Below are 9,858 nucleotides of genomic sequence, written 5' to 3'. Positions count from 1 at the left end.
TGTTCCAGGAGTTGAAGTTAATATTTCAAGCAAATGCCCGGATTGAGAGATATGAAGTCTCCAATAAGTTCTATAGCTGCAAGATGAAAAAGAATAGTTCTGTCATTGAACATATACTCAAAATGTCTGGGTATAATAATCACTTGATTCAACTGGGAGTTAATCTTCCTGATGATAGTGTCATTGACAGAATTCTTCAATCACTGCCACCAAGCTACAAGAGCTTCGTGATGAACTATAATATGCAAGGGATGAACAAGACTATTCCCGAGCTCTTCGCGATGCTAAAAGCCGCGGAGGTAGAAATCAAGAAGGAGCATCAAGTGTTGATGGTTAACAAGACCACCAGTTTCAAGAAAAAGGGCAAAGGGAAGAAGAAGGGGAACTTCAAAAAGAACAGCAAGCAAGTTGCTGCTCAAGAGAAGAAACCCAAGTCTAGACCTAAGCCTGAAACTAAGTGCTTCTACTGCAAGCAGACTGGACACTGAAAGCGGAACTGCCCCAAGTATTTGGCGGATAAGAAGGATGGCAAAGTGAACAAAGGTATATGTGATATACATATTATTGATGTGTACCTTACTAATGCTCGCAGTAGCACATGGATATTTGATACTGGTTCTGTTGCTAATATTTGCAACTCGAAACAGGGACTACGGATTAAGCGAAGATTGGCTAAGGACGAGGTAACGATGCGCATGGGAAATGGTTCCAAAGTCGATGTGATCGCGGTCGGCACGCTACCTCGACATCTACCATCGGGATTAGTTTTAGACCTAAATAATTGTTATTTGGTGCCAGCGCTGAGCATGAACATTATATCTGGATCTTGTTTGATGCGAGACGGTTATTCATTTAAATCAGAGAATAATGGTTGTTCTATTTATATGAGTAATATCTTTTATGGTCATGCACCCTTGAAAAGTGGTCTATTTGTATCGAATCTCGATAGTAGTGATACACATATTCATAGTGTTGAAACCAAAAGATGTAGAGTTGATAACGATAGTGCAACTTATTTGTGGCACTGCCGTTTAGGTCATATCGGTATAAACCGCATGAAGAAACTCCATACTGATGGGCTTTTGGAATCACTTGATTATGAATCACTTGGTACTTGCGAACCGTGCCTCATGGGCAAGATGACTAAAACGCCGTTCTCCGGAACTATGGAGCGAGCAACTGATTTGTTGGAAATCATACATACTGATGTTTGTGGTCCAATGAATGTTGAGGCTCGCGGCGGGTATCGTTATTTTATCACCTTCACAGATGATTTGAGCAGATATGGGTATATCTACTTGATGAAACACAAGTCTGAAACATTTGAAAAGTTCAAAGAATTTCAGAGTGAAGTGGAAAATCATCGTAACAAGAAAATAAAATTTCTACGATCTGATCGTGGAGGAGAATATTTGAGTTACGAGTTTGGTCTACACTTGAAACAATGCGGAATAGTTTCGCAACTCACACCACCCGGAACACCACAACGAAATGGTGTGTCCGAACGTCGTAATCGTACTTTACTAGATATGGTGCGATCTATGATGTCTCTTACTAATTTACCGCTATCGTTTTGGGGTTATGCTTTAGAGACGGCCGCATTCACGTTAAATAGGGCACTATCAAAATCCGTTGAGACGACGCCTTATGAACTGTGGTTTGGCAAGAAACCAAAGTTGTCGTTTCTTAAAGTTTGGGGCTGCGATGCTTATATGAAGAAACTTCAACCAGATAAGCTCGAACCCAAATCGGAGAAATAATCAAACTCCTAATTGTCATCAGAGATGCAAATAACCCCTTGTTCGGCTTACAAACTTTGGGGTGATTGCGGGGCGAAGCTCCAACTCCTCTTCCTCGTCCTCTAGGTCTGCAAATATCTATTCCCTCTTCACATCAATGGTGTTCGCCACCACCTCCCGCTAAGATTTGATCGAGTCGAGGATGGTCACTTGCTCTGCCTCGAACTGCGTCGCTACCTCCACAAAATCCGAAGAATCCTAACACTACAAAATGAAATAAGAGGTGCAAAATAACAAAAAATTTGGAATCATCAAACTGCGCCCGTACACCAGGGAAGGGAGGGGAGAGGGGGCGGAGCTTACGGTCCCGAGAGGCGACATGAGCTGTCGGCGGCGCGCGGCGCAGAGGAGGAGCGAGGCCGCCATGGCAAGGGGAGGGACGGAGCGAGGGCCGTCTATGGTTTTGGGGGAGAAGCGGCGCCAACTCTCGCTCGCTCTCTCGCTCGCTGTGGAAGTGTGGGTGGAGAGAGTAGAGAAGCGACGCTCGCGGAGGAATGCTCTAGAACCTCGAACGGGCCGGGCCGGGGCGGGCAGCGGGTCTGGCCCGAGGCCACTCTCGCTCTTCTTGTCTTGCTATCTATACTAGGAAAAAAAGGAGAACGTTTTATTGTCTTAAAAAAACTAGGAGAAAGTTTTATTACCATTTGTATCAACTGAAAATGCCATGGTGCATTGATCTGGCACTAATTCGGCAATGCACTGTTTTGGCACTGACTTGGAACTTATCTGATTTGGCAAACACATTTCTAAGCAAAAATTGCAGTGGCCATGACCTAAGCAAAATGTCATTAGTTTCGGTAGTGACCTATAGAAAAACATAGAGGGATGAGACGTTCACCTGGATCTGAGCCGAGGGTCGTCGTCTGTCTACTCCTTCGCCGTCACATGTTGTTGTCTCCGTCGCCATCGCCGAAACCCTAGCGTTGGGAATGGGAATGGGTTGGAGCGTCGGGAATGGACCATGTGTCTGCTCTAAAGTTAGGAATCGATAGGGGGATGATTATGTGTAGTTGAGGACTGCAGGACGCTAGTAATCGCCGGAATCGGTCGGTGTCCGCCGTCGGCAGAAAGGGGATCGAGAGCAAGGCGGCGGCGAGAAGGGGATCGAGCCGATCGAGTGGGCGAGGGGGTCAAGTTGGCGGGTGGTTTTGCCTAGACATCGTCCATCGCCCAATGGGCCCATGTCGTAAATAAGAATAGATTCAAAATAAATAATAACTAAATGTTTCAAAAAATTAGCAAAGGTCTCAAAATACTAATAAATTCTAACTCAAAATAATAATAGGTTCAAAATAAATACTCTTTTCTTTAATAACCAAATGTTTCAAAAATTAATAAAAGTCTCAAAATACAAATAAATTCAGACTCAAAATAATAATAGATTCAAAATATTTTTTCATTGAATAACTAAATGTTTCAAAATTTCATAGAAGTCTCAAAATACTAATAAATTCAAATTCAATACTGTAATAGATTCGAAATAAATATTTTTCTTTAATAACTAAATGTTTCAAAAAAATAACGGAAGTCTCAAAATACTAATAAATTCAAAGTAACTATTCTTACTTTAATAATTAAAGTCTCAAAAATCATTAAAAGGCTCGAAATAGTAATATATTGAAAAATATTCTTATTTTAATAACCAAAGTCTCAAAAATAAAATAAAAACTCAAAATAATAAAATACTTGTATTTAGGCAAAACAAGGGAGGAGATTTTTGTGGAGAAATAAAGTTAAATTGTTTGAGAGACAAGTGTTGCCAAAACACTCATATATATATAAGCAAAACTTAGTGCTGGCATTCCAATAAATTGCACGATAGCACTGGACTAATTACCTGCGGCGTTTAAACAAATCTGAGGCCACCATTATATATCAACTGGTCAGTACAGCTGGGCCCATCAATTTGTGGCGTGTCATAAAAAAAACCTACGCCAGTAATACCCTTATAAAGTTGTCGTACCAAATATGCCAATGCCACCACTATTTCGGAAATATAGTGGTGGTGTTGATTGAAAATGGGGCGTCAACCTATAATTATGGCTAGCCATTTTTCTTCTGGTGTTTGACTTGCATGCCAAGATAATGCTTCATCTCTAGGCCGAGCCACTAGACTAATTGCTAGGGTAAGGCTTTAGCTAGGCCTCCTAGGCCCTTAGCCTGGCCCAGCATCGACCTTCCTAGCTGATGGGCCACCTCCGGTATACACCCCATGACTAGAATTTTGTAATATCTCCCACATGTTATAGAGAAGGATGAAAACAGTGCACAACCGGTTGATTCCCACCCCAAAAAACATGACCTAGGCCACACCTTCAGCACTATATTCCTTGATGTGAAGTCTTTTTCATTTGTTCTTAATTTGCTGATGTCAATGGTGATATGTCAGCATGCTAGATGAGTAGTGCTTGGCAGATGAATGACAAATCTTTGTAGAGGTCCTTACTAAATGAGTAGTTCCTGCTAGCATTACACTAATTGTGTCGTGCAACTCTAGCAATGATAATACTAACCAAACTGTCCTTTTGAAATGCTTTCTTTTCATGGTTCTTAATCATTTTCATTTATATATTGTTGGCACATGCCCGACCTTGATGTCACAGCCCCCGAGTACTTTTTGGTGATGCGCACATACAAGCTTGTTGTGGTTGATTACCTTTCGGTGGATCGACCATATACAGTGAGATGCACGTACATGACCCACATATCGTGGTTAACTCTAACATATGTACAAGTTCCCATGTTCCCATCAATAAGCAATACAACTAAAGCACCAACTGTCACCATATTGTTACATGATATTGATTCTCCGCGAAACATCTATAAGTACATTATGGCTTCTCCCTTCCGTGTTTCATATCACAGTCAAATACAAGCTTCTAACTATATGATGTAAATGCCGACGAAGTAGCACTTTGCTTGCCATACGAAGTTTCTGGGCAATGCAAAATGTTGGAATGAGCATGGGGGGTATTGGGAATTTGATATCCTGATAGTTGGAGATATGAAGTTGTTCTTCCAGCACAATGCGTACCTTTACGGAATCGGTTCAAGCGTAAACTTCTAGCCGCTTTGGATGGTCTTTTGCAGACAGACTTGAATGAAGTCTGACCAATGTGCTACTATATGCACATAAAGAGAATCTGGTGGTGCACTCGACTAGATGATGAGACCAATCTGTGATCAGTTGACACTGAATGTGCACGGGGCTTTTCGCTACTCTTCATACTAGGGTGGATTGGGGTTTCTCGTGCAAGAAATAGAAGGCACAGTTAGAGGCCCCTAAGCAGTGCATCTAGTGAACTTCGAGCTGAAGTTGGTCTTTAGATCTGTACGGGGACGCAATGTATAGCATTTCCAGCTTAGTTTGCTGAGAATTAAAGAGCACAACTCTTTTTCAATACTTGTTCATTTCCATCTAACCCTCTTTAGTTCAAAGAACACAAGACAAATATGGCTTGAAACTAGTGATGGAAGTTGGGAGTGCGGCGTTTCTGCTCCCGAGCTCATCTGCACTCCCTCTAACGAAAAAAAAATCAAAACAAATACTAAAAGAATCAAAAAATTCCAAAAAAATTTTGTGTGGTAGATAAGTTTACGCGTGAGGTGCGCTCCAAGTTTCAACTAATTTGGACATCTGAGCAACTCTCAGCAAAAAAGACAAATTCGGGGTTTGTAAAAAAGTTTACTGTTCACACATTGTTCTGACCCGATTTGTTTTCTTTTGCTGAGAATTGCTCAGATGTCCAAATAAGTTGAAATTTGCAACAAAGATCACGCATAAAATTATCTATCACACAAAAACAAATTGGATTTTTTTGAAGTTTTTTAGTATTTATTTTCATTTTTTCTGACCGGGTGCAGATGAGCCTGGGCACCGAATTAGGTTTTCGTGGAAGTTGGTAACCTCTAACCCTCTTTAGTTCAATCAAATAAACTTTTTCAAAATCACAACATTTTTAGAAAACCAGTTAATTTGTTTGAACAAAAGTGGGTTTGAGAATGTTAATTAGGGTCACCAATTTGCGCCTCCAAGCTGGCCAAAATATGAATATTTACATTGTTCCCCCTTATTGGAATAAAGGAAACTAGAACTAAAATACAAAGACATTGGTTTTGCAAACAGAAGTTAATCCCATCAAGAAGCAGCTCCAGCACAAAGAAAATTAAACATCACAATTCACCGGCTAACAACTCCATGGCATGTACACTTGTACAACTATATATCCACTTGTAATCTTGTACATGGCCGTTCTAAGAAAACTTGTACATGGCCGACAAGATATAAAGCTGCAAAAACCAAATACTCAACTAGCTCCTCGGAAGTTTCCCGATAACTCTCCAGATTGGCAGATTCTATGCAAGATAGGAAAGAGAACAACTTGTTCTGCTCTACCAAGGTTTGCCCTTACATGCACATTGTACCAAAGGCAAAACCTTCGCAATCCATCCATGTGTCCACCAGAATTGATGGCAATGCTTATGAAGAGTTAGTGTCGATGTTAGTGCACTTCGCGACCTATTGACATCGGCGGGACTTCGAAACCATCCAAATCCCGGGATCGAATGATGGTGTCATCCTCCCTCTTGAGGGCATCTTTTTGGAGATGGTTATGTTTGGTGGGGTTTGCTTGTGGGAGGTTTGTATTACAGCTGCCGCTTCCTTGTCTCTTGGCACCTGCCCAACGAGGATCAATATAACTCTTTTTATATTTGTTTTCATTTTCGTACGCATGGGCTTAACTTTTGTCTTGTATGAATTTACTCTTTGCAGGTGTGATAATTTTTTTTGTGTGTGTGTGTCGGTGTTGGATCTATGTATCTTAATAATGCAGAGGTTGGGTGTGTACTCATTGTGTTTGTATCCCATTGATGATTCATTATGAGTTAATAAAAAGCGGCTTTATCATGAAAAAGTATATCAGTTGATATGCTATATATGCCAACGTTTCCAAAATGCAACATTCATTTCAAGTTTATTCAAATTACCTCTACTATTCTCGGTTATTGTTTTCATTTATGTAACATGATCGGTGCATCTGTCACAAAACAAAAAAGAAAACATCACCGGTGCGTCACTAGAAATTTAGCGTAAGTTAGTTGGGTCGATAATTGGATGTAGAATCTCACCATCAAGATTCAAATCCTCACGACTAAAATTTTGTGATTTCTTCTACATGTTAGAGAGAAGGATGAAAAGAGTGCACAACCGGCTGGTTCCCACCCCAAAACCATGACATGAGTTGTACCTTAAACATTATATTCCATGATGCGAACTATTTTTCATTTGTTCTCATAATTGACTCCCTGATGTCAATAGCTATGCTTTAGCATGCTAGATGAGTGGTTCTTGGCAGATGGATATGAATGGCCAATCTTCGTATATGCCTTGCTAGATGAGTGGTTCCCGGTAGCATTGCACCAATTGTGTCAAAACTCTAGTGATGATAATATACTAAGGATTTTTAACATGCTTCATTTTCGTGGTTCTTACTCACTTTCATGTATTTGGTACATGTTCCCATGGTCTCATCAATAATCAATACAACTATAGCGCCAATGACCACCATATAGTTACTTAATATTGATTAGCCGTGAAACATATATAAATACTTGATGCCTTCTCCCTTATAGCTTCATATTACAGTCAAAAATACAGATGTCTAAAATGCAGATGAAGTAGCACTATGCTCGCCATATGAATTCTTGGGCAATGTAAAAAAATTCCATATTCTTGTACATGTGTTTTAAGATATTTATTTGTGTTGGAATGAGCATGTGAGATATTGGGAATTCGATATCCAGCTAGACTGAGCATAATTGTGGACCACCTACAATATGCACAAAAAGAGAATTTGGTGGTATACTAGACGAGACCAATCCATGGTCACTTGAAACTCTTCATACTAGGGCAGATGTGGGTTTCCCGTTTGAGAGGCCCCTAAGCAGTGCATGGCGCAACCTTGGAGCTGAATCAGAAGCTAGCAATGTAGGGCATTTCCAATTTAGTTTGCTAATAATTAAAATGCACGGTTCAACTTTTTTTTAGTACTTTCTGCTTCCTTCTACTGGAACGATGAAGCTCACAAGAGTACAAAGCGGCAAACACAAGGAACCCAAGACAAATATGGGTTCAAACTAGTGCTGCAAATTGGTAACCGAGTACCCTCTAAATGCTCTTTAGTTCAAACAAATAAACTAGTTTTTCACAATCGCCTCACTTTTAGAGAACCAGCTCATTTGTTTGAACAAAAGAGGGTTTGAGAATATTAGGATCGCCAAATTGCGCCTCTACTTGGAACATGATGATAGATTACCTATCATTAGTGATAGCCTAGAGCCACCAAGGTGGCCCAAATATTAATATATGCATTTTTTTGCCTTCTTGGCACAAAGGAAACTAAAGTTAAAATACAAAGACATTGGCTTTGCAAAGAAAAGTTAATCCCATCAAGAAGCATCTCCAACACGAACAAATTAACATCACAATTCACCATTGAACAACTCCATAGCATGTACAACTATATCCACTTGTAAACTTGTACGTGGCCGAGAAGACATACAACCGCAAAAACCTAAAAACCAAGTACTCAACTAATTTCTCGGAAGTTTCCCGATAAATATCTAGATTCGGTACAAGATAGGAAAGAGAACACCTTGTTCCTCTCTACCAAGGTATGCCATTACATGCACGTTGTATCAATGGCAAAACCTCCACAATCCATTTATGTTCCACCAGAATTGACGGCAATGCTTACGAAGAGTTAGCGTCGATGTTAGTGCACTTCGTTGCTTGTTGACATTGACAGGACTTCGATGCCATCCAAATCCCCAGATCGGATGATAGCATCATCCTTCCTCTCAAGGGCATCATTTTGGAGATGGTTATGCTTGGTGGGGTTGTTGTTTGTGGGAGGTTTGTATTGCAACTGACGCTTCCTTGTCTCTCGGCACGTGCCCAGCAATGATCAATATTACTCTTTTTTTGTTTGTTTTTATTGTGTGTGTGTGTGCGCGCGCGCGCGCCCGCGCGCGCGTGTGTCTTAATAATTCAAGAGGTTGGGATCACTGTGTTTGTATCTCATTGATGCTTCATTATGAGTTAATAAAGAACGGCTTTTCTCATGAAAAAGTCTATCAGCTGATCATCTATATATGCCAACATTCTAAAAATGCAACATTTCATTTCAATTTTATTCAAATTACCAATAATTTTCTTGGTAGTTGTTTAATTTATGTAACATGATCGGTGCATACAAAAAAAGAAGAAAACATCACTTGTGCATCACTAGAAATTTAGCGTAAGTTAGTTGGGTCGATTATTGGATGTAGAATCTCACCACCAAGATTCAAATCCTCGCGACTAGAATTTTGTAATTTCTCTTACATGCTACAGAGAAGGATGAAAACATTGCACAACCGGCTGGTTCCCACTCCAAAACCGTGACATGAGCCACGCCTTAAACATTATATTCCATGATGCCAACTAATTTTCATGTGTTCTCGTAATTAACTCCCTAATGTCAACGGCTATATTTTAGCATGCTAGATGAGTTGTTCTTGGCAGATGAGAAGAGACGAATGGCCAATCTTTGTATAGCTCCTTTCTAGATGAGTGGTTCCCGGCAGCATTACACTAATTGTGTCACAGCTCTAGTATATACAAAGGCTTTTAACATGCTTTATTTTTGTGGTCCTTACTCACTTTCATGTATATGTACATGTTCCCATGTTCACTTCAATAGGCAATACAAGTACAACATCAACTACCACCATATGGTTAGTTAATACCGATTCTCTGCAAAACATCTATAAATACTTGGTGCCTTCTCCCTTCTTGCTCCATATCATAGTCAAAATATAGACATCTAAAATACTGACGAAGTAGCACTGTGCTCGCCATATGAAGTTTTTGGGCAATGTAAAATGTTTCCATATTTGTGCACGTGTGTATTCAGATTTTTATTTCTCCTGGAATGAGCATGTGAGGTATTAGGAATTCAATATCTGGCAAGACTGCGCCTACCTGTGGATCTCCTATTATATGCACAAAAAGAGA

This window comes from Triticum dicoccoides, chromosome 2B (genome assembly GCF_002162155.2).
Source record: "Triticum dicoccoides isolate Atlit2015 ecotype Zavitan chromosome 2B, WEW_v2.0, whole genome shotgun sequence".
Taxonomy (NCBI): domain Eukaryota; kingdom Viridiplantae; phylum Streptophyta; class Magnoliopsida; order Poales; family Poaceae; genus Triticum; species Triticum dicoccoides.
The sequence above is the reverse complement of the archived record's forward strand: the minus strand, read 5'-3'. Positions refer to the sequence as shown.